At 40.1% G+C, this 23,480-nt stretch overlaps 1 protein-coding gene across 4 annotated transcripts in view; it reads right to left on the bottom strand.

Moving 5' to 3' along the window:
- Positions 1 to 23,480, bottom strand: part of LMO1 (LIM domain only 1) — a 280,622-nt gene that overhangs the window by 85,828 nt on the left and 171,314 nt on the right. For all 4 annotated transcript variants that reach the window (XM_026850403.1, XM_026850402.1, XM_026850404.1 and 1 more), the window contains one exon: positions 71 to 206. The gene's annotated coding sequence lies outside the window, so the exon portion shown is untranslated. The remainder of the gene's footprint in view (positions 1 to 70; positions 207 to 23,480) is intronic.

Raw genomic sequence — 23,480 nt, 5'->3', positions numbered from 1 at the left:
GGTTTCCTTCGCAATGAAATTTGGGTGTTTAGCTTTGTTCTCATTAGTGCATAGGTAGGTCAACACTCACCTTCACTTTTAGAGTGCCAGCACAAAATTTTGTGCCTTTTCTTCTTCCCAAGTGAGTCTTCAGTGTGGGATTTACATGGTGGCCAGAATTTTTGCAACCTTTTCCCAATGGCAGATTTCTGCAGAAATACACAGATCTGAAAAGATAAACCGTTTTATTCCCATTAAGAGTACTTAGGGAGGAAAAAAAAAAAATCAGTCTTGTTTAAATTTAGCATCATTACATTTTGGTTGGGTTGGTTGCTTTTTTTTTTTTTTCCCCCCCACCAGGCCATTTTTCTCCAGCTGCTTTCATATAGACTGCTCCTAAACTTTCAACCACGACGGAAATGGGAAGTCAGCCTCTGATGTCTCTGGGGTTAGGCCACAGAAACTGTACTTCCTTCAGGGTAGCAGTGCTGCTTACAGTACATTTCACACTTTTTACAACATATGAGTCAGTTGACTTTTGCTACAACAGCATATAAAGTTTGCAGAACGGTACAATATAAGCTTGTACTCAGTAATTAGAGGAGCAACACTCCTGTTCATTGCAGAAGACCACTCAGCTGGACAGCTGCATGGCAAAGTGACCTGGATGTACAGTGATGGGGGACTTTTAGTGTGGGTTTGGGCAGGAGATAGCCCCCTTGCAAGGTGGCATTCAGAGGAGCAGAGGAAAAGTCTAGTTAATTCAAGGGTCTCAGATATTCTGGGAAAGGTTTTTACTGACTGACAGTAAGACGATGTTTGCATAATTGTCCAAACACGTAGTCTTTGAATAATAATAATAATATTGCTGTTCTCTGAGATACACTTTATTTTTGGAAGTGACCTGATAACAGTAGAAGCAAAACACTCAATTTCACAGTTACATCGAAACAAAAATAATTACAGAACGCATGCAGAAATTAAAATCTATTACAGGCAATTTGTGCTAAGAAACTAAACGTCCCCTAAAGCTAGACAACTTCAACCATTTCTGCTTGGTTTTGTCACGATTGGTTATCCTCTCTATATCACTATTTCAGCCTGAGATCTTTTCTTCACATCTGCTCTAATCCCATTTTTTTGCTATCTTCCATTATGCTAGAGATATTCTAGGTCCTAGACAATGTGGATATTCAATTCATGTAATTAAAATGTAACTACAACCATCTTTTTCATTTTCCTTATCACAAAAAAAAATCCTAACAAGCTTTATGGAGCTGTTTCTCATTTTGAGTCTTATGCAGTATCCACTGGAGATGAATGGGATAATTTCCCATGAATCCAGCAAACACTGATACAAACAATACAGCACTCATTAAAAAAACTCTTGTAAAAATTACAGGAATGCAAGAATCTCCTTGACTGAAGATGTCCAACCTCCAAATCACCGAGGAACCTAATTGTCATTTTTCAACCCTCCTGATAACACCACTCAAAGAAAAAGATGATTCATTTCTCCTTTCTAACCATATTTTGAGCTGCCTAGAAAATCGTATCTAAAACTTATCTTTCCATACACGTCCCCTCCAAAAAGAGCAATACAGCAAATGACCAGACAAGCCACCGTTAAGCCCTGTTGAGCCATTTGGGGGATCACCTTCAGAGGCTCCTTATTCACCTTGGTCTGTAGAATTTTTGCCACAGGTGCCAGAAGGCTGAAGACCTGGGTCAGCCTATCCCTTTCGGCACTCTGACTGTTTCTATTTTGCCATGGTTCACCCTTTTGGTGAAAGGGCAACAGAGCATTTGTTCTGATGCTCTAAGTGGGAAAACAAACATGGGTACCAGTCTGCTGTGTCTTCTCTCTTTCCTTTAGTGAGTTCTTAGAGCACCACGACAGCACCACCAAGTCCTAACAGACTTGGAGAGAGTGGCACCAGGCTGTCCATCAGCCAGCAGAGAAGGGTCTGACAGTGAGTTAGAGCAAAAGGGAGTGAGATAGAGAATATTTGCCTCAAGTGCTGAGCAATCAGGGAAGATAACTACTGTAATTTGTGGCTCTATATAGCAACCTCCTTGGCTACGTGCAGTTCTTGCTGACATTAGGTTGGGCCCAGTTAATGGGCTTCCACCACTGCAGCCAAGGTCGGAATTTGTACCTGCTCTCTTCCTATGAGCAACTACAGATGAACCTGTCCTCAGTCTCATGGTTCAGGGCCGGTCTGGAGATACCACCTAGGCAATCAACACCATCAAGGAGGAAAAAGTTGCAACAGGTCTGACCTAGTGCTCAGTATAAGGTATACCATCAGTCAGCTGCTTGGCTTGGTTGCACTCCCAATCATCTAGTGGGAAATGAGGGACAGAAAGAAAGTATTTAGCAATGAATCCTAGCATTCTTTTCTCTCCTCTGCATTCTTCTTCCACCTTCATTTCATAGCTTTGCTGCCAAAGGCTGAGGAGGAAAAAAAAAACCCAAGGTGAAAGTCTAAAAAGCCATTTTTGGTAACGAGTTTTGGTACCAAATTCCCAATCCATGCTTTTCCAGGTGGCTTTGTTTTTATTGCACACACCATAACCTAGAAGTATCCCACAGTTTTGCTCCTGACAGGTTGGATATTTAAATGCACAACCCTTTATACTTTCAAGAATTCAGACCTGCAATTTCAAAATGGAATTATGCCAATCACATAGGCCATATGGCTAAAATCGTTGTTAGGAAGTTGTAAATAAGGATGACATGGGGTCACTTAATGGAAAGGCACTGACATTTCCTCCATGGTTTATTACTATCCTTTGGTCCAAACTGAAGTGAGCTTATGGTCTCAGCTTAGTTTTCAGTGGACAAACTGTCTCTGTCACAACTTCCCTCCCCGTACCGTAAAGAATCCACATGCTGCGGAAAGGATTTTATGGACTCAATTCCATGGCGCGTACTCTAGCATCATGCTCACTGACTTCAACAACACGCTTTCCACATCTGGAAAGGCACCACAGAATTCTGTACAAGCGCAATCGTCAAGGAGGGACCATGCACAGACCCCTTCCCTTTCACTTACAAAATCATAAGATTCAACACTAAGTTAAAGAAAAAGAATTCTCTTCGTGAAAGCAAGAGTAGGTTACAGGGCTGTAACACATTAGGACTATGCAAGACTAGCCTGCTCACCCACATGTGCTCACAGTCTCTATTTTCAATTGCCTCTTAGCATAAAGAGTAATTTTGATCGAGAAAAAGGCTCAGAACTGGTATGAGGATCTTATTTATTTCTCACAGGAAATACATTCTCTTCTGGTCTCCTCAGAGGGATGTGTCTTTGTAGGCAGGGTCAGCACTGCCGGGAGAGGGGGAAAAAAATCATTTGCAGATTCATGATCATGGTTTCAAGAATCTTCTTGGCTGGGCACTAGAGTTATTCTATTTGTGTATGTGTCTGAGGGAGGACAGAGTCTCAAAATAAGTAAAAGGCAGATTCAAGGAAGAGAGTCATCTCTTCCATGTCCTTAGTGAATAGGACAAGAAATGGGCTTACCTACAGTGAGAGATGTTAAGGAACAGTAAAGCTAGAGAAGCACTGAGACAGACTGCCTGAGGAGGTGTGAGGTTGACAGAGGTGTTTGAAAGGAGACTGTTCCTGGGGAGATGCAGATATGGCTGAAGACAGAATAAATAACCTCTTGATAGACATTCCAGCCCTGTGACTGACAAAAATGTTTTATACCCTTTCACCAATTTGCTGGTTTCTGAGATCTTCTAGCCTGCTCCACTGAGAGCAGTGACAAAATATCTGATCTCACGTGAAAGTATACCAAAAAGCAGCAAGGAAAACAGACAGGGAAACAGCCTAAGAGCATGAAATTTGGAAAATAAGGAAATACCGATGGCATGTGAGCTGTCCCTCAGTCACCAGGTGAAATACTGGGGTTTGGCAGGCATGCAAACAGAGCCCGCTCCTGGGTGTGTGGCTGCATGCGTCTGCCTGACACCAGAACAGCTGGTAGCACAACCAGCCCGCGGGTCATCCAGATAATTCAGTGGTCTCATAACCTTTATGAGCAATTATTCAGCAACATCTAATAATTTAAAACAAATATGCTGCAGGTAACATGGAGAACAGCTGACAGAGTCTGGGAGTAAAGACACCACATAAAAAAAATTAACACAACAGGCTGCCATTAAAATGAGGCAGACTCCACATGAACTGATGGCTGCTGGAGTCACGTTCATACAGCTAGAACTTTCCTTTTCTAGTGTCCTTTTAAAGAAGCTGAAAATATCCACTAACCCTGAGAACAAACATATCATTTTAAAGCAGAATAGGCCTGTAAGACTTTTTAACACTTGTTCATTGATTATATTAATGCCAGAATATATTAAAGAAGTGCAATATAAATTTGATTTTAATTGTTTTGTACACACGCCAGTGAAAAGGAACTGATTGGATACAGTTCACAGGCAGTATGTTAATACGTTATTTTCATATGATGATAGCTTTGCATAATCTTTCTTTTTCCAAGATTTAGAAGAACCTGTTGTTAACCAAAGCACAGGAGAGAGGAAGAATACAATTTACATAAAATCGGCTACCCTACACATTAATTAGTAATGTGGCTGAGCGGAAGGTGTGTTCACTTAGTAGAAAGTACACTTTATAATTTATACACCAGCTGTTTCAGTGCTTTCTAGTCCATTTTCCTCCCTGCCTGCCTCTAATGAAATCGTGTTACTGGAGAATTGACTGGGGTGAATTGAGATTTTAATCCCATTGACGCTTCTCTATGGAAAGGCACACTGGTGGGAACTTTTAATGGAAGGTCTGTAATCAGAAGACACTTGTATTCAGTCCCCCACTATAATGACTCTCATCAAATGTTAAAGCCCAGGCAGTGTGCAGAAGGCTAGAATTTCAAGGTTTTTGACCAACCCCATTTGAGGCATTCCTCTGGGAGTGTGTGATTACTCAAGTTTAGCAGTTTATTGCCTCATCTTTCAATATCCAGTGAAGCACAAAATTCTCATCTAGGTTGCTCTTTTTACTTAAAGAACAGGCCAAAATAGACTGCAGAGCTACTAGCACTGTCATTGAGGTTAATTCTTGCTTCTCAGTTAACAGGAGATCAATGGAAAAGCTTTAAAATATTAGAACACAAATGCTGCTTAGTCTCTAAAAATGCTCAGCAGCTTTTGTAAAAATTCTGGTTCACGCCACACTTTTCCAATACACACAGGCTCACATTTATTTATTTATTACCAAGTGCTCCTTTAAGGCTAAGAGTAGCATTAATTGAGAGGTGGTGCTGTTCTGCAAATCAGGATGTAAACATGTATTAAAATCCAGCAGAGCGAACAGTTTTCCTATTCCCCAAACTTTGCAGTCAAGAAAAGTACAGTCATTAAAAGAGAGGTGGTCAAAAAGCAAGCTGAATTGGGAGTTAATGGGACTCATTATGTCGGCTGCATGTTAGTAATGTCTCCTTCTCTACCAGAAAAACAAGCAGAAATAGACACAGAAAAGCAAAACCCACTTAAACAAATGCCTGTTAAAATCCCTGTGAGGAGAATGCATTTGCTCTGAACAGACACAAACACATCAATTAATACAGTGGAAGCCACTTAAACAAATACATGTTAAAGAAATAAACTGAAAAAATGAATGAACTCCTGAAAAAAGGATGTCAAATACTGTTAAACGAAATAAATCTATTTAAAAGACAACATATTTTTCAAATGCAGCAAGTCAGAATAGAAGGAATAATAGGAATAATGCCTCTGAAGAATTAATGTTAAATTAAAAAAAGAGTCTTTCCCTTCCTTCTCCTTTTCCCTCCTCCCCAAAAAAAAGGAATCAAGATGAGGGTTTCTTTAATAAGCATTTCTCTGGCAACTTAATGAATGCGTTTGAATGACTTTCCTTATTCCCTGTTCCTTTCTTATTGAATTGGTCAGACAAAGGTCTAATTTGGGAGCGTTTTTACTTAAAGGAGCTCTTTCTTTCTGACACTTCTTTTGGGCCAGCATGGGTTCAGGATTTTCCACTCCTTATGCAATTCACTCCCTCTGCTCCCTTTCTTATTTTACTTATTTCAAAAAACGTTAGGATCCACTTGTTATTAGAAGTTCTTTTTTTTTAATGACTTCCAATCTGAATAGGCACCTACATTCTCACATTCCCTGCAGAATTCATTGCAGTTTTTGTATATGTACTATAATTAATACAGGAAGGATTACAATGTAGCTTTTCATTGGATTATGTTTGTGTGCATTTTTCAGGGCTTATTTAATGTGGATATTTGTGTCTAGATTTTTCTGTGTGCCTGAGTGACTTCCAGGAGATCTTCCTTTAGACTTTTCCTACTCAACTTTGGTGGCATTATCTGAGAGCTCTAAGTGTCCAGATTTGAAGGGAACATCCAAACTTCAGATTTCTTTATAGTTTCCTTAACAGGTCATGAATGCCTTTTGTTATATGAGCCCTAATTTTTCCAGGGTCTCTCCTGCTTCCTTTTGCCAGCCTCTTGTCCACTTCTTGGACAGTTTTCTCACGCTCCCACCTGGCAAGTCAACCTCTATTCCCAACAAGCTTTCTGCTAGCGTCTCTCAGAAGTACCAGTCTGTACATCAGTGATCTGCATGCTTCACAGACATCCATTAATTTATTTCCTCAGCACCTATATTAGGCATGTAATATTACATCAGTCTGGCAGAGAGAGAGCTGAAACAGAGACAAGCAACTGAGTCACCCAAGGGCACTCAGAAAATCTGCTCTAGAGACAGAGATCTCATTCAGATTCCCACTTCTTAAGCCCAGATATTACTGAATAAATTTCAAGTGGTCCTAATCCACCAAAAAAGAGAAAGATACAAAGTCAGACATTCTGAAGTTGTGCATAACCACGTAATACTAACATCTTACTACGAGAACTATCTTTTCTAGCTGTCTGGAAGTGAACAGCTGAGCAACTAATAAAGAAGTCCATTAAAAACTGATTAAATTTGAGCAAATGTGACAGATTCTTTCTGCAAAGGGCAAGGAGGCTCCTGAGCACAGACTAGCATTCCACTCACTCCATACTTACCTTTCTTACTGATGCTGACCTTGTTATGAACTCTCCATTTTGAAGAGGACACACCAAAGAAAATGTGGAGGCTGTTGTGAGATAAGAGTTGGTCAAAGGGAAAAGAAAATGATGCATCAACACAATAAAATAATTGGCCAGGCTGCAGTATTGCTGGAAAGGACTGAAAGAAGCCCTAGACCATGAATGGATCAAGGCATAGAATAATACAATAGAATCACAGAATGGTTTGGGTTGAAAGGGACCTTAAAGATCATCTAGTTCCAACCCTTCTGCCCTGGGCAGGGACACCTTCCACCAGCCCAGGTTGCCCAAAGCCCCATCCAACTTGGCCTTGAACCCTTCCAGGGAGGGGGCAGCCACAGCTTCTCTGGGCAGCCTGTGCCAGGGCCTCACCACCCTCACAGGGAAGAATTTCTTCCTTGTATCTAACCTGAATCTACCCTCTCAGTTTAAACCATCACCCCTCATCCTATCCCTACACTCCCTGATAAAGAATCCCTCCTCAGCTTTCCTGTAGCCCCTTTCAAGTACTGGAAGGCTGCTATAAGGTCTTCCTGGAGCCTTCTCTTCTCCAGCTGAACACCCCTAACTCTCTCAGCCTGTCCTCACAGGGGAGGTGCTGCAGCCCCCGATCATCTTCATGGCCTTCTCCTTATGCTGGGGGCCCCAGAGCTGAACACAGTAAAGACAGAATAGTTTGTAATGTGTAATAGAGTTGTCATGGAAGAAAGGATGGGGAGAAAGAAAATATGTTCCAGTAAAAAAAAACAGGGATGGAAAGTATACCCGATCTTTCAGTCTTTCCCATCACTGTCTTTCTAGAATACTTATAGCACCTTTTGGTCCTTAGCTGTTCAAATAGCCATGTGTTTGTTAGGGGCATTCTGTATCACTAGACTAAAACTACAGAAAGAGTAAAGAACTTTGTTTTCCGATTAGAATACAGTTAGAGGCATCTGCTGATTCCAGTATTTCTGTAGTGTCTTCTAAATAAGTCAGTCACAGATTAATCTGACCATTATTCTAAAAGATCAAAAGATACAGATCCAAATAATTTGTTTTGAAAATAAGATAACCTCAAATGTTTGTTTTGATCTACTTAGATTTCTTCACTCTGTTTTCTTCAGATGGTTCCTTTTTGAAAATGTGGAGTATGGTAAATTGCCCTTGTAGTAAAGACAGCAAAACTCCATACACTGTGGAGACAGAAGATGTAAAGAAGTACTCACATGACAAAAATGTGCCTGTCTAAAGTTGGTTCTCCTGAACGCTACTAAGGCATGACTGCCCATGTGCTATTTGAGCTGTGAAATACAGCAAAGAGGGTCATAAGAATAATAAGACCTTCTACTTCTAACAAAAATATTGCTGTTTATAGCAGGGAAGTCCTCTTAAACACATTTGCACAGCACTTAGCACAATGAGCCCTGGTCTTCAGTGATGCAACAGTAATAACTGTCAATAATACTGTCTATGGACATTTTCTCTTTTCAACAACATAAGGGTGCTTTTCTAATCCACAAAGGCTATAAACTTGAACTATTGCACTATTTCTAAGGGCAGAAGTGAGACCAGAGATCAGGCAGATGAAGCGTGTCTTTTGAGATTTATCTGCTCACTGCCACCACCTTTCTGCAGTGAAACCATAAGGAGGTGATCAGTGCCTAACTCAAATGTAAATAAGTATAACATCTTCTGGAGGTCAAAGCAATAATCCCATTCAGGCAGACATAAAAATTGATATGACTGGGAAGTATAAGCCATCTACACTTCCTGTATAAGGTACCTATAACGCAATTTAACAGGAAAGGTACAACCTTTGTTCCGTGAAAAATCAACAGAAGATAGACGACAAAAATGCAGACATCTATGGTAGGAAATCCCACAAGTCCCAGGGGTAGACTTGCCAGCCTAGTATGGCATAGGTCTTTCCCCTCCCCAGGCTAGAGCTATACAGTCCATGGTATTCATTAATTTCTTGGCCTCTGTTAATCTCCAATAGTTTAACACACCATATGATTTTTCCTCAGGACAGACTGCCTTCCCCAACGTAGTCCTAAGGAAAAGAATTTTAAAAAATCCAAACCTAGTAGTGCCATTCAGAGAGAAAAGAAAAGACAAGTCAGAAAAAAGAGATGTTGTCATTGAAATTTTGTTGTGTTGAATCACTTTAGTGAGATCATAAGGTACTATAATATATTGATTTTTTTGCATTTCCTGGGAGGATGCCATTTGAAGGAGACAAGGGGCTTTATATTTGCTTTTAGGCATTATTTAACATCAAGTTTTACTCTTCTATGTAAAGATTCAGTTGTGTGCCAGTTACCCGATGAGCATAATTTTGTCACATCCACAGGGGTATAACATGGTCATACAGCTCAGAGCTCTATAATATGCTGCAAGTTCTTTTATAAATTCCTGTGACCTACAAAAAACACTTTCATATGTGAGAATCTTCAATAGATTGATCTAGCTTCCCTTAATATTTTATGACCATACATGTTTAACAGGGAAGATGCTTATAGGATAGTATTTTATATCCTTTAATTACGTGGTAAATATTCAAAAGTAATTCCATGGTTTCTTACATGAAACAGTAATAGCCATAGTAGTTACAAAAAATGAATGAAGGTAGGAATAGGTTATTCATGCTCTGCACAGAGCAGAAGACAGAGCATAGAAAGAAACAGTTGTCTTTTAACTTTTAATTAATAAAGACATCCATGCAAGTAAAATATGTAGCATAGCAAGTTTCTATTATTCAGGCTATATCAGACTCTTTCCTGGGAGTTTCAGTACCAAAAACATCCCTTTTCTGCAACAGCATTAGTTCAGACCTTCATGGTTTGGTTGGCTTTCAGCAAAGGGTAGTCGTTCACCTGAGCAAGCCAGCCAAAAGAAGATGAAATGCATGTGTTATTTTCCACATGAATCACTGACACGGTGACTTAATTTTCAAAGAGGATGGAAAAACAACACTATGGGATTGATGTAAATCTAGCAAGATGGGCAAAGGAATATGAATCTGCAAAGACCTAATGAACAACTCTTCTGCAGATAGTGATTAAGTGTAGGAAATATCTAATGTTTGGGACCAAATTATCTACAATCACAAATTCACAATATTATGTTCTTAGTACTGCAAAAATCTCCAGAGTTGGTAGACTATAGGACAGATAACTTGCAGAAAGGTGTATTTGTCTCACAAATACCCAGTACTCCAAATGATATTCAGTTTCTTGTTGCTTTGGGGAAAAAACAATGGAAATAGACTGCTTATTTTGAAAATTTCAAACAAACTATAATCAGAACTCACTGTCTTAAAGGTAAATGTAATCTAAGTAATAGAAAATGAAAAAAATTTAAAAATACACAGCACTTGTTAATGCAAAGGTAATATATAGCCTTTGCTAATAAAAGAAAAAAAAAATATGTAGAATGGGCCAAATCATCATGCAAAGAGGCCCCCCTGTGTTTTGAGGTACCTGTACTCCACTGATATCAGTATCAGTTTGAGGACTGATGCAATTGCTGAGTATTTTGGGTTTCAGCCCCAGTGTGGTGTCTGCTACAGCAAGACCAACTTGCAGGATGACTGTGGCAGTGACCAGCAGAAAATCTGTGCCCATGTCTCTCTAAATGCTCCCTGTGCCTCCACATCTGCCCAGCTGCTGTGCCTGGGAGCCCCTCTGAGCTGAGAGACCAGAAGCACCAGTGTTCGTTTCCAGAGAAGTGCCCAGAGAGCTTCTGCCGAGCTCACCCTCTTGCAGTGTCCTCCAGCAGGCTAACGAAGCCTCCTGGGAGGGGGACTAGGTGCAGACCACTAGAAGGGGAAGCAGTCCCACGTGCCGCAGCACAAACGACTCCCAGCAAACACCCCAGTGCCACTGAACTTGGATGCTACATGCAGGCAGGCTAAAGCACGTGCTTAGAAACAGGGCCATAACTGTGGTTCAGGAACCAAGCTACTGTTACATGTTTACACTGAATAGAAAGTGGATCCACGAAGCAGTGCATATGTTTGTCTGATAGTTGTTAAATGGGGATTTGACTGCAGATCTTCTGGGAAAAATCTAGCAGGAAAGAGCTGAGTATTTGCCTCAGTCTTGGCATGCAGTAGTGCAGCTCTATTACCATTAGGGAATTGGCATATGTCTGGAATTAGGCACACTGGCAATCAAGCCACTTCTTTACAAATAACTAAAAAAAAAAGTGAACAAACTGTTTGTTATCAAATTGATTCAGGCATCTGGGACACAGTGGGTGAATACTATTGATTATTTTCATTCAGGTTTTAAAGTGAATTTACTTTGGCCGACTGCTCTCCTTTCATATTTACTTGCCATGAACATTTGAGTGATCAAGTTTTACTAACACAGAGGTGACCTTGACCAAGTCCTTTTACCCCTTTGTGCTTCCATTTCCTCCTTCTCCCTTATCTGTCTCAGTTGCAAACTCAAATAGATTGCATCTATTAAGGTCTATACCTTAATTAAGTATGCTGGGCCCTGTCTTATCTGGGATCACTCCACACTACCCCAACACAAATCAGAATAACAATAAATTGCACAAAACGCATTTCAAAGTCTCATATATGGTGGGTGTTAGTGAGAATTTGAAATTCAGGAGTGACATCTGAGGCAGATGCACTTGCTTTCTTGTTCATCCAAACATGTAACCCATCTGCCCAATCGCGGTGAGGCCACACAACAAATCATGAATACTGAGTGTGGGCTACTTGCATCAAATTGCTTCCCTATGGGGTTGAAAAAAACATAGAAAAAAAAACTTTTTAAAGATTGTTGAACAAAAAGCCAACAGAAAACCAAATGATCTGCTCAGAGAAATTTCAAGAGTAGAAAAAAGTGACTACTTTTGTCTGATATATTACTTGCAAATTACATGTTCTGTTGCACCCCAGTGCTTTTTCAAAGCCCAGTAACCTGCTTGAGTTGCCTGGTAAGCAGACAGTTTATAAATAGAAGCAAAAATGATAATAAAAAGGATTTTTTCCATTTCTCCGGGACCAGACACGTACACAGCCTCTAGTTTCCTCAGCTACAAAGAGTTGTTGCTCAAACAACAAAACTCAGGTAAACGCTGCTTTCCTACAGACTCCTGTCATAGGTCCCCAATGTGCTCCACCACATTAACCCAAGCTCTTTTCCCTGGCCTCTGCAGTCCCAGAACACTCCAGTTCTTCCCATATCCCCTGGCTACCTTTGCCAGCTAGAGAAAGACAGCATAATTGGTAGCTGGTTTAGTTATCTACCTGCTCACCTACATGTGCTGAGCAGGCCATTATCAAGCAGAAAGGATAACAATCCTCTTCCATGTCTCAATGTGTGAGTAGATTTGAATTTTGCCTCCTTCTTCCTTTGGTTCCGTGTTTTTCCACACAATTGCAGAAGTTAAATAACTTTGAGACCTCCCCCTCATACAGGCTATACATCTGGTTCAGGGACTAGCAGAGAGGAACGCACAGAGGGCACACACACGTACCTGTATAATCCTTATTTCTACAGGAGCTCTGCCTCAGGCCTCACAAAGCTGTTTTGCCACAGACGTGCAGGCAGCACTGGTGCCAAGCACGGGTCAGTCCCCGTGGGTATAGGATGTCAAGCCCAGGGAACATTGCACACAGCAAAGCCACCATCCGCAGCACCCCCTTCTCGCCACAGCACAAGTGAGCATCGGGGTGGGGACAGGACAGAGACAGACAATAGCTTATACCTCTTATGGAGTAACACCAAAAATAAGCTTCTGGGCAGCCCAAAGGGTAAAAGCCCTGAGCTGTAGCTGCTTAGCAGACAAGTCCCTGAGCACTTACAAATTGTCATTTCTGATGGTCAGTCATTTCAGCCTCCTAGACCACTAACCTCAGTTGTTGAGATAAGACACAGTCCTGAAAGCTGGCTGATCCTGTATTGTTTAAACCCTCTACTAATGAGGGCCAGATTCTCAGCTGCTGTAAACTGAGACAATTTCACTGAACTCATTCAAGCTGGGTAAACTTAAACCAGCTGAGGATCTGGTTTAACTAATATAACCTCTGAATGCATTTACTGAATAATGAGAGAGAAGAGTGTACTTTGTTCTTAGGAATATTCAGTTTGTATTTCTGTGTTTTGTGTTGGATTTTTCTTAGCTTTTTTTTTTTTTTTTTTTTTTTTTAAAAGAAAGTAGGAGTGAGGTGAGAGGAATTGTTTTTGGCCTGCTCAGGAGTTGCAAAGCTGAAGCTGGGAAGCAATGCAAAAGAACACTTTAATAAGTAGAGAGTGCCAAATGAAACACTGGCTTTTCTTCTGTAGATGGAGAAAGCTAAATACAATATTCATATTACCTTAGTTTCTTCCATCGCTCCAGACAAAACCATTGCCAAGACAAAATAACCCCCTCTGCTATTGCATAAGCTCTTCATGTGCAGTTATTTGTACTAGCCAAACAGAAAGAAATTAATCCCATTTTGAGCACTGAATGTGTGGCCAAAGATTTCATTATATTGTTACCATTTGGGGTAAATATTCAGGAAGAAAAGAAAACTCTGCCAGGATTTCAGACTGAAATGTACATTTAAAACTTAGCTCATGACTTCCCAGTGCCATTCTGAGGTTTTTTTCCGATGTTTCACCCTGGAGGCATCATGTTGTGAGTTCAGCAGGCAAGATGTTGCCATGACATATACCTCATCAGATCAAAGGCATTGCACAGAGTGCCAGGGACAGATATGATTCTTTGGACTAATTTTATTATTGTAACTCCACTGACTTCAGGGTGTTACACCAATGATGAATTTGGCTCATCATACACCAAATGAAGCTTAACATCTTTTGTTCCAAGCCTTCCTTTCTACCCACCTCCTCTGCTACCACCTGCTATTACTCTTTGGGTATGTTTACACCACATATTGCAAACAGCCATGAGCAAGCTCTGCCCACGCTCCAATCTGACAGAAGCCATGTGATTGCATTGGCATCAAGCCTGAGCTAATAATCCCTCCTGAGAAGGATTTTTTTTAGTGAATAACATGGGCAGGATGAGTGTATATCTACCCATACAGTATCAACATGCCCAAAGAGTAATCTATGCTGGGAATCTCTGCAGAGTCTGGAATCTTCTCCTTCCCTCTTGCTTTTCACACACAGACATTTTCCCATGCTCCGTAAAGAGATCTTGTACCTGCATAATCCTCACCGTCAGCAAAATGCTCCTGAGTGGTACAAAGAATTCCTGTTTTCATAACAGTCACCTGTTGGTACAGAGCGCCTCAGAAGTGTTCAGTCTAGATACTGAGCTTCCTTCTCTACCAGTTTAAACAAGTTTTTCACCAAAAGAGTTGACAAAACAATCCCATCATTCAAATCATACCACACCTCCCCCCCTTTCTTCTGCATCAACATCACGATGGCTTGATGATGGTGTCATTCTTGAATATGGCTCATCACCCTTCTTTGCAGTAATACCTATTATATTTCCTGGGTTCTTACTTGGAAGCTTCATCTTTTGCTTTAGAAGATCTGACAGAGCATTCTCCTGGGGTCTCGCTGCTCCACTCATATCCTTAACCTGCACCAGGGTGAAGACAAACCTGTAAATATCACTGTAACTGCAATGGTGAATAATGTGGACCTCCACAGCAGGAAGGGAACAGTGAGATCCAAGGCCTTGTGATGTCCATGAGGAAGTATCGCATATTTTGCATCTCTTGAGATTTATTTTCTCTGATGTAGAGAGCAGATGGGGTTTTCATATCATATTTTCAAACGGTTTAAAGCTACCTAAAGTCAGTGGGTTTTACTTTACTTTTGTTATCAGTTTAAGTGAATGACCACACACCAAGATAAGCCAAGTAGTTACGCACTCCATGATGGTTTTCTACACAATCTTCAGTCACGCACTCCTGTACTCAGACACTTTGGGTTGCTCAGCAGGTACACAGAAGCAGAATCAGGGCATGCTTGTGGTTTCAGTACACTCAGTTATAAACTCAGGCTGAGGCTGAACATTTACATTCCTATTTCTCTGCATGTGCATGATGAGGAAGGAGGCCCATTGCTCAGTAATATGAAACTCCCTTCTCCACCCCAAATACAGGGTAGAACCAGGAACAGTCTCAGAGCAAGAGGTACTAATTTTAACATCAATTATTTGCATACCCACACAGCCTTTTTGTGTTAATGGAAGCTGAAAGAGAAGCCATCACTGTTTTTCCAGGAGCTTTCCTAATAGCTTTGCAAAAATGTAGCCCATAAAGATCTCCAATTAAACAGAAGCAGCAGATGAATGGGGCTTGAAAAAGAAGAGCCAAGTAAGGAGTGTGGAGGCACATCAAGAAGATAAAAATAAGATAAACATTTTATCTTCCTCAAAATCACCAATGAAAATACTCTGAAAATTAACATTATGTACATGCATCCTCACAGCCACATTTACTATCCTTGTCAACACCTTCCACAAGACTAAAATGTTTTAAGCTCAGAAGATACACTATCACTTCATCTTCAAAACTGAGACTGATAATGAAAGACCTTGTAAAAGTTATGTGGAGTTTGTATTGGCAAAGGATTATAGAGATACCTTTCCAGAGCTTAGCAGTAGCTCATGAATTGTCCATTGATGCAGGAAAAGGGAGCCAGGGAATCCAAATATCACTCTACACTTTTTTTTCATGGGCTGCTGTTTCAAGTGAACAGCTCTACTTCACAGTGATAAAGGAAAATGATTTAAAAGCCACTTGATCTGTGTTGTCTCCATTCAAAAAGAATCTAACTTGATTTATTGTTCCTCAAATGGACGAAACACTACTTTGCTTAATGTCATTAAAAACCTGATATCGGCACCCAGCCCTAATAAAAGTATCGGGAACATGGTAGTAACCTACCCATAGAGGGAAAATAAAGCTGTCATTTTTCAATATAATTAAACCTGGTTTCAAAAATACAAAGGTCTGTAATATGAATTACACTAATTACTTCTTGTGGTTTAAACATTGATTTCAATGTTAAATTTAATGGACTTAATGGATGTTGCTTTTCCCATCAGACTGGTGGCTGATGTTTGTCTTGTTTCTTGACCACTTATAGATTTCTGTTGACCCTTTAAACATATAACAATCGGCAGCCTGCTCATTCTTCGTGCATGAGAGTACTACTATTACTTTCCATGGATAATCCCAGCTTCCATGTAACCTGTCTCAGAGTTATTTTTGGCAGCCAAAAGCATACATAGTCCAGGAAATAGAAGAAGAGATCATTGGACTAAATTTTCAGAAATGTGCAGGCAATTAATTTTGCCTAGGCAGTATGTGAAATCCAAACAAACATTAGGAAACAGCAAAACGTGCAAAAATTCACAGGCCAATAGTGCTGCCGTTTGCTCCACACCAGTCTCTCTCCTGCATTTTTTCACTGCTGAGCAGAGTTGAAATGCAGGAGCAAGGATACTGAGCCTAGTTCTGAACTCCAACTGGTGTAAAATCAGAAGTTGTTGGAATTACATCCATGGAAAACACTTTGGAGACTGGGATCAGGGTCCCTCTTGAACTTTCTGCTTATCTGGAAAACACCAAAAGCAAGTGCTCGGGTTGAACAAATAAGAAATACATTACAGATCATGAACTGTGAGCTTACTGTTGACGTAATGGCAGAACGCCTATGCACTTCAAGGAGAGCCAGATGAGATACCCTTCATGTGTGATCCATGGGAGAAAAGGACCTTCTCTTTATTTGGGCTAACACCCAAAAGGCACTCTTGGAGGGTAATGGATGATAATGCTTTGATTCTCTTCAGGAGGCAAAATAAGTCGATGCTGTGTCCAGGCTAGACAATGTGACTAGTTCCAGTGTTAAGAACACAAGCAAAGCCCATGTTCTTCAGATCACAGCATGTGCCTCCATATGAGTTTATAAAGCAATACTCAGGAGAGGAGGTCTAATCCCAAAGGTCCAGGTGAAAACACTGACGAGTTCTGGTTGCTTCATATTCTGGGAAACAAAGCCATTTACAAATAAGTATGCGTAGAAAGAATTTAGGAGAGGATTTTTAAAGTACCTCATGTTGAAAATCTTGTTCTCCTAATATATCACAGTTGCTGAAGGCATCCTAGTCTAAGTTTAAAACAACAGCAGAATTCCCACCAGACTGTTTTTACATTTGTTGTCCACAGACAAGGGAACATTGATACCAAAAAAGAATCAATACCTTGAGGTATTTGTACCATTTCTTTTTCTGTAGCAGAAACTCTAGATGCTAGATAAAAGGCAGTTGGTAAGAATGGCAGAGAAGCCTACAAATATTTATTAATTCAGTCTACTGGGAAACCTACAACTGCAGCGAAGTCAAGTGGAAGATTTTGCTATGACCACAGAAATGCCAGTTATGGCTCGGGACAACAGAATTATTACACATTTATCTGTGGCAGACTTGTTACAGTGGTGACACCAAGGGAAATTATAATTCAGCAAAGTGGTTTTCCTTTTTTCTCTCAGTTCGTGATATGTTCCCAAGCAAAGTTGCACTGCTGTATTTGTCACTGGTTGTGCCTAAAACTGTAACTGGTATGACTTTAGAAAGAAAAACATTAGCACAGAGGAATTCTGCCAGCACCCAAATGACTGTTTCTGTCCAGGGACTAAAACATCTGTGTGTAAGTAAAATATATATATATTATCCATATGTGGATTGAAAGATTTAGCAGAATCAAAACACACAGCTCTGGGAAAGTCTTGTTATGTTAAGGGCCAAGTAATCAGAATGTATAAACTAGCATGATTTCATTGACACCAGTGAAGCTCTGCTGATTCACATCAGCTGAGGAGCTTTGTCTCGTGTGTTTTTCCTTCTGTATGGGAGTTCACTCAGCCCAGAATTAAAGACTATATTATAATCCTCAAAGAAAAGGGAGAAGATTTTGGAAAGGTGGTTTAATTGTTTTGATTTAGGAATTCAAGCTGAATTAGAACACACTGGCGATTTCTGAACTGGACCCTACTCAATAGGGAAAACTTTTCTTGAAGTTTAGGAAAGTTTAGAAAAACTTAAAAGGCCCTTGGACTGAACTGCCAGCACTGGCCTCCCCAGCCAGTGTCTAATGAGAGGTGACACAGCATGACCTATTATGTCTCAGATTTTGACTGAATGAAGAGTTTCTGTGGATGCATACTGGCATGTGCAGTTCCTATGTAAACCCTGCAGTTTTATGATTGCATAAAGCCTTTTTACAGACAGAAGATATCTGAGTTCATAACGTGTGCCTTTCCAGACTAGATAATAAAGGCATTCTTGATTATCTTCTATCTTAAACTCAAACTGCAGAGATGACAGGTTAATAAACACTTTTCCCTCCAAAGGTGACTCTGTAAGAAAAATAATTAAGCAATGGAAGAAGTTGCACAAAATGGTTCTCTAGTCACCATTAATGGCCGCAGTCCAAAGTCAGACATACCCAGCCATCAAAACCCAAATCTGTTCTGACATTGGATGACGAAGATATGCTGGTCTCATTACTCACTCAACTTTTCTCTCCTCCTCTCCTTTCTAGCAAGTATTGACTCCAGACACCAGATTACTTTTTAGATCTACTCAGCTATATTTCTAAGCAAATAAGTGCGCTTCCATAGACTTATCCTTCCTCTTCCCCACCTCTGAGCTATATATTTTAAATGGTCCATGGACTTGTTTTGGGCTTTGTCTCTGGGAAGACAGCATCCCCTCGTTCCTGCAAGGTCTCACAGACCCTGCTCAGGGCAGCAGTGCAGATGTCATTACATCTTCATGGATGTATCCGACTTCCATTTTGCTTTCTCCCAACACTGAATGCTACATTAAACTGGAGATAGGTGCCCCAGAGAGAGATGTTTGAGCATTTACTTTAACCCACCACTGAAGTAAAAGACATCCTATGGGATGCTGTTGGCCCTGAGAGTGCTTTGGAAGGACAGAAATTTTGTGTGCTTGTAGCTAAACAGTACAGTGCACACAGCTGAGCCGGGCACCAGGAGCTCTGAAACACTGCAGCAGGACTCCTAGCACTGTCATTAACCCAGGAACTACCTGGAGTCAGAGCCGTGCCACTTTCTCGCTTTTGCCTTAGTAAAATGAAGTAACTAATACCATGTTTTTTCATCTTCTTGGGCATGAGGGAGGACAGATTCTTTAAAATAATGATTTTAATTCACAGTACTTAAAAATAGGCTCTTAACTCTATATGCTGGCATCTAAATAAAAGCAGCCTGACTTTGAGAGGTGCTAAGCATTTGCACCTCCCAGCAATGTGTACACGAGCTGTTTTAAAGATCTCCAAAGATACAGATTTTCTTCCCTGCCAATACCATTTCTCTCTCCTTCAATATAATTTTATAGGCCATCCATTTTGACATTACATCAAATTAACACTAAAAACACACCTACCACTTTGGATAGAGATTTTAAGAACCCACTCCTCACAAAGCGCAAGGCAGGGTGCCTATTTTGTGTTACAGACAAGTTCACATTTAACTTTGAACATGTGCATAAGTCATGGAGAATTCATTTTGACTTCTGTGTTGTCCTGAACAATGACATTTTCCTGAATCAGGGACAAAGAAAGTCATTGGAAAAGTAGTGACAGCAGAATAGATCATGTAATATGCAGTTTAGCAGGGGCATCTGTTTCTCTAAATGAGAGACCCCAACAGACAAATAATAACCAAGAAGAAAATTTGTTCAGTAAGATTTTGAAAAAACAAACAGGAAAATTTTCCCTAGCTCCTCTGGAAGAATTAGCCTGTGGACTCAGGAATGCTAAAGAAAAGCGAGTACATTGCTGTGAACTTACCTGAGCTTTTATATCTCTTTCATTAGGTGATTTTCAAGTAATGTTGATTTAGCAGTTTCACTTTCATTCAGAGGAGGCTAAATAATGTTAGATGTTAAAGTCTTTCTTTCAGGTTTGCTTTACAATGCACTATTGCTCTTTTTACTCTTAAGCCTGTGCTCCAATTTATAGCCAGTTATACATTCCTTATTAAAAATGTACAATGTTTCAGAAAATTGAAATAGTTTTCAAAATTGTCACCCACTGGTAATTCTGCATTTGATTGTCAAAAATGTTAATCTTTTCTCAGGCCTGAAATTATGAGCCAGCTTTATTGGTCAAAGGCCATAATAATTTGAGCTCTTATTTTATAAACTCATTTCTGCCGAGTGATATCCTGATAGGAGCAAGAATAATAAATCACAAACATGTCCCCCAAGATTGCATTGTAAATGTCAAACTAGACAGGAAATTGTAATTAAAGAAAGGAAATTGCTACAAAGAAGCACTTGATTTTAAAATGAGCTAAGCACAGAATTTTCTAAGCATTTAATTATAGACCAATTTCAACTGACTGCTTTGCTTTTGCAGTCATATTTCTTATTATAACTCTTCTACATAATAACCAAATCTCCATGCTTACACTGGTCAGGAGTATTACTACATAACACTGCATAAGCAGAGGATTACTAACTTTACAGGAACTATTATCACATTTTAGTATGATGGACAGCGATATCAGAATTTTAAATCAGTGACAATCTGGTTTTAACTCAGCAACCGAGTGGATATCTTTTCATAATGGCAACTGCACCTCTTGGCACCTCACTCTGAAACAAGCAGCAGGACCAGTTCTGAAACACCTGGACTGACAAACGCCTGGATGAGTGAATAATGTGGTCAGGGACAGAGACTCTGCCATCACAAAAAATCCCTGTTATCCATGAAGGCTTCTGCGGTTCCTATCAATCCAGACAGTGCCTTTCAGTGCCATAAAAAAGGTGCTATTCACTTCCTCTCCAATGCATGTAAATCAGAAAAGAAAGGATTTTGTGAAGAAAACTATATGTTCTAGTAACGCTGGACTGCCAAACCACTTAAATACGCAGGTTGTTGTGCATTGAGAAATTCAGGACAGCCTTTTGGAGCCCTAAATTCTTTGTTTTTTACTGATCTTCTGGTTCAAGAGAGTTAACAGGCCTTAAAAACGCCTCTTCCCATCTTCTCAGCCAGACCCAGGAGTTAGTCCATAGCTTCCCAACCATCTTTTTCTACTTCTTGTCAATACCACAGTGGTATAAGTGGTAGGACTGAAGTGCACAGTTCTCATTTTCTTTAGCATAGACTAAAACTTTATTGGAAGTAAAACATACTATATACCAGCACACTGTATCTTTTTTGATTTGAAAAGACAGATATGCAGAAAAACTCTTCTACAAACTGAAGCTGGAGAAAATCCTGTTACACTGAATCCTCATTAGGACCCAGCAAAATTCACTGAATACTTGACACTGCATATTTCCAACTAGTAAGGAATAAATCAAGATGCAGATGTGATCATTTGCACCCATAAGCTGACTGCAATGGAAATGTTATGCTGCTGCAGGCGCAAGATGGAATCGGATAAAGCCTAGTCAACTGGCAGATACTTACCAACCAAGGAATTTACTTGTTACCTTGTGAATCAATATAATGACCCAAAATTTAACTACTCAAACATTTAGGAGAACAAGGTTAATAGAAGCATTCTGATCTTTTACTTTCTGAGGGAATAAAAACCATCAGAGTGGATGAAAACAGTGTCACAACAGACGTAGCATTTTCTTCAAAGTGCAGATACATAATTGTAATGTAATGTAATCATTATTTGGCACGGTGTCTAAAGACCTCTTATGTAGAATGGGATTACATTTTTAAGTATAACTTGCAAAGGAACAGAATCTAATACGTGCGTCTGGTATCACAGATGTCCTGTAGTCCAGCATAGTTTACTTGCAGATTTCATCAGTAATCAGAGTTCAGGTGGAATGAGCAGACAAAGAGAAACTGGTAATCTTAAGGGCAAAAAATACACTAACTTGACTTGAAAGAGGTGTAAAGAAATAGGGTGAGTCAAAAAGATGTGTCTTGGCAAGAGAACATACCCCCCGAAAAATGGTGTGAAAGAAGTAGCAAATGTTTTGAGGTTGCTTTCATTAGGAAGAACTGTTGAATTGAAACTAAATAAAGATGTTGTGGGTCAAGTACTGTGCGTCATCATCTTTGAGATATGTTTGTATAAAAAGGACAAAGACGGAGCATATGTGAATAGGTAAGTGCTAAAAGAATAGGAAAAAAGCAAGAGGAACCAAGAAATGAAGTCTAAGTAATTTGTGGAAATCCTACGTGGATGAGGATATAGATGGACACGACCAAAGGTCCCATAAGAAAGTAGAACCTTTAAAGAAAGGATTCCACCAAGAGGTGGAAAACCAGGCACAGAACCCAAAAGAAAGAAGGAAGCAGTGGATGTAAGGAAAGAAAAAAAGAGAACAGAAGGCATTCCTTGGTAAGGTCTGTAACAAAAGGGCCATATTTGCTGCTGTGCCAGCCAGCAGGGCAAATGACTAGGTCAGCATGACTGACAGATCTGTGACTGAACAAAACCACTATTTGCTGGAGTTGGTACACTGCTCGTTTGCTGAATCTGAATTTTGGTATAACACATCGAACAAGAACAAATTGATACAGATGACATAAACTTACTTTTTGGGTCAGGGTGAATAAATATGTATCTATTTCTATTGGGCATGATGTGAAGTAATAGTGACTGCAGAGGAGCTGAGGAAAAGGAGGATGGAGACGATGCTGTGATTGAATAAACAGCACAGAAAATAATCATATCTAATAAAATATGCTCTTACCAGTGCACCTGGAGGATTCTCCTGCTTTACACAGAATTTTCCTCATTATTTCCTATTTCTGTTTTCCTTCATGGTTATGGCTTTGCCACAGAAGTGACATTACTAACACTCAGCTTAAATCCTCTCAAGTTAGTTTCAAACCCAGAAGAGAGTGGCAATTTTTGCAAAATCGTAAATTAAGCTTCTCAGAATGTCTGAATTACCTTGTGGAGCATTTTATTACCAGCAGAGAGGCTGCTCTGGCCAAGCCGTAGCCTGTGTCCAACAAGGTTCAGCCACACTGTGGGGATGGTGCCAGCATTAGGGTCTGGGTGTTGATGAGATTAGGGTCAAGACTTGGATATTGCTTCAGATAAGGCTTCCTCCAGCTAAACCTGGCATTTTTGTCACTTCATCTAATTGTTATTGCTTTATTTCTTGCACATTTTTCATTTCCCCTCTACTTGCATTTATTTTTTATTTCTTCCTGTGGTAAATTCAACCTAAGTCTGCTTTTACAGTTGGGGTTTTTTTTTGTCAGAGAGATCATTACCTGTGCTTAATTCAAGCAATATTGTGAATACAGCCATTTCCCTGCTTGCTAGCAGTGATAGGTAGCATGGCTTAAAACAGGCACAAGCAGCACTGGAGATGGCAGGCAGGTGAGTTTTGGCTGGTGCTCAGGGGTGATGGCACAGGGGATTGTCAGTGCCCAAAAATGAGCTCCGTGCAGGGCAGGAGCTGCT

The sequence above is a fragment of the Athene cunicularia genome (genome assembly GCF_003259725.1).
Source record: "Athene cunicularia isolate RWA chromosome 5 unlocalized genomic scaffold, athCun1 chr5_part2, whole genome shotgun sequence".
Lineage (NCBI taxonomy): Eukaryota > Metazoa > Chordata > Aves > Strigiformes > Strigidae > Athene > Athene cunicularia.
The sequence above is the reverse complement of the archived record's forward strand: the minus strand, read 5'-3'. Positions and strand labels throughout refer to the sequence as shown.